This window comes from Myotis davidii, unplaced genomic scaffold (genome assembly GCF_000327345.1).
Source record: "Myotis davidii unplaced genomic scaffold, ASM32734v1 scaffold221, whole genome shotgun sequence".
NCBI lineage: Eukaryota > Metazoa > Chordata > Mammalia > Chiroptera > Vespertilionidae > Myotis > Myotis davidii.
Genome location: NW_006293349.1, coordinates 3427554 through 3430158, shown reverse-complemented (window position 1 = coordinate 3430158; position 2605 = coordinate 3427554).

The following is a 2605-nucleotide window of genomic DNA, read 5'->3' as shown; positions in this document are numbered from 1 at the left end:
TTTTTTTTTTGGTTGATTTTTCTTTGTTAAATGGCATTTAAATATATAAAATACATATCAAAAATAAAAATCTTTGTTTTACTATGGTTGCAAATATCAAAAAATTTCTCTATGTGACACCGCCCCAGAGTTAAGTTAGGGTTTTTCAAAATGCTGACACACCGAGCTCAAAAGGTTCGCCATCCCTGCCCTAGGCCATAGTTATTTCTAGGTCCTTCATTTTCTTTTCATCCTCCTTTAGTTACTGTGCCAATGGGATATCCTTTTTAATAGCAATCGGATAGCTTTTTGCCAGAATTCACTTGTTTAAAATATTTTTAATATTTATACTTTCAGGTGAAATTTATTATCTATTTTTAATTTCTTTTTTTCTGGTTATGAAAGTAATGCATTATGAAGAAAAATTTGGCCGAAACCGGTTTGGCTCAGTGGATAGAGCGTCGGCCTGCGGACTGAAAGGTCCCAGGTTCGATTCCGGTCAAGGGCATGTACCTGGGTTTCGGGCACATCCCCAGTAGGAGATGTGCGGGAGGCAGCTGATCGATGTTTCTCTCTCATCGATGTTTCCAACTCTCTATCTCTCTCCCTTCCTCTCTGTAAAAAATCAATAAAATATATTTAAAAAAACAAAGAAAGAAAAATTTGTAGAAATTTTGAAAAAAAAGGGGATGTAAAGAAGGAAAAAACATTTTGGATTATAACTTTCCATCTTCTCTCTGTGTGTTACTAAACATATTGTTTGATAATCTGTTGTTTAACCATCATCTATGAGCATTTTGCCATGTATCAAATATTCCTTTGAAATCTGATTTTAATGACACATTAGCCAAGGCCTCTGCAAGGGTCCACCATAGTAGTCTCAGAGCCTTCCTAGACTCAGTCACATCCTTGACTGTTATAAAGGAGCATTAAAGTCACCAATTGTGGTCACATAGATCACACTGCACGGCAGGCACTGACATCGGCCGCGGGAACGTGCACTTGGCTTTGATCGTAGCTCACTGGGTGAAAAAGAGCTCCGCAGCATTTGCCACCTACAGCTCCTCTGTGAGGCCTGTGGGAATCTGACCAGGTGGTTCAGGAAGAGGGGACGATGTGGGCCACCCACACAAGGACTGGGTTTGCACTGATTTAGTTGTGAGCGATCCCAGCACCACCTTGCACAATCTTACTTTTGTGTTGAAGTCATTAACTTAAGTCATAGAAATCATTTACACTCGCCTTAGGAAAGATTAGATAACTCTCGTGAAAACAAAGCTTAGCTGTGATTTTTAAAAAGATATAGGGGAGGAATCTTTAACATTTGTGATCGAATATGTACAACTCAGAGTTTTTCTTAAGATAGAGTGCAAGTTTACTAAATTATATAAACTAGGGGGAGTTGCATGTGGCATAGAGGACCACTAGAACAAGTCATGCAGATATATTTACAGTCACTTTGCAAGGTGTGGGACTATAAGCTTCTCTCTCACAAGCTTTCACTGGACCTGAGTCATTTTCTTTAGTCTATCACCCCCCACCACACACGCGCACATACACTGTATATATGTTAAACTTCATACAATTCGAGCTATCTTTCCCCCCACTTATCTTTTCCCAGATAATATGAAGTATAATACAAGCCTGGACGTATATGGATCCTTAGGATCTGAGTTTTCCCCTAATTCGGGTGAATTGAAGGCTGGAATCTGGGAGCAAAGAGGTCAGGGAAGGGCCGACCCCCCCACTTCATCTGAACATTCTTAGTAAACTTCCCGCCCAGCGCCTGCTGGGTGGGCGTACAGCTCTGAGCTGTTGGTACAAAGGTTACCCTTGGGAGCAGGCACATTATCAATGGGTCATTTCCTTCCATTCTTAAGCTTTCCTGAATATTTTCTTGTTTAGCGATCTATGGAAGACCTTAGAATCAACTTATTGTTGGATCCTCCCTGATGACTCTTGTTTGTAAAATCATTCTATTGCATACTCTCTTATCTCAAACGTTACATCCTGATTGCTTATTCCTTTTGTGTATTTTGTTTTGGAATGTTTGCCTAGCCTTATGTTCGGAACTGTTAACACTTTCATAATCTGTCTTTTGGATACCATGTGACCAATGTGAAAAGGAAATTAAACAGGGAATAGTGTACTAAGGGCTTTTAATTTCTTAAGCATTCAAAATACAACTTTTAGAGGCTTCCCTTAAATTTGTGACACACAAAAATCCATGTTTTCTAAACCACACAATACAGTCGTTGTATCTCCACGCCTCACATCACCAAGCCATTCCGGCGAAACCTTAGGCCACAGGAGAGTGGACAGGCCAGAGGAGAGAAGCACATCTCATTATGCTGCGTTTTTAACTCATTAAACGACTTCCTCCGTGAAAGCTCTCTGTGTTGGATTAGGAATGTTACGGAGGCATTTCATCTGCTTGAGTCCTCAAAGAAAAGACTATGAAACTGGCATTTTTAAAAAGGTTAAAGTTCCAGAAAAGCTTTCCATGTCGAATTCTGCTAGTGAAAGGGAACATGCCAAGCCTCGACCACGTGGGCTTTTCCCCGAGAGCCTCTGGGAGAGAACCTCTCTCCTGCCAATCACCCCGCGTCTGCTCTCCGCTCCCGCC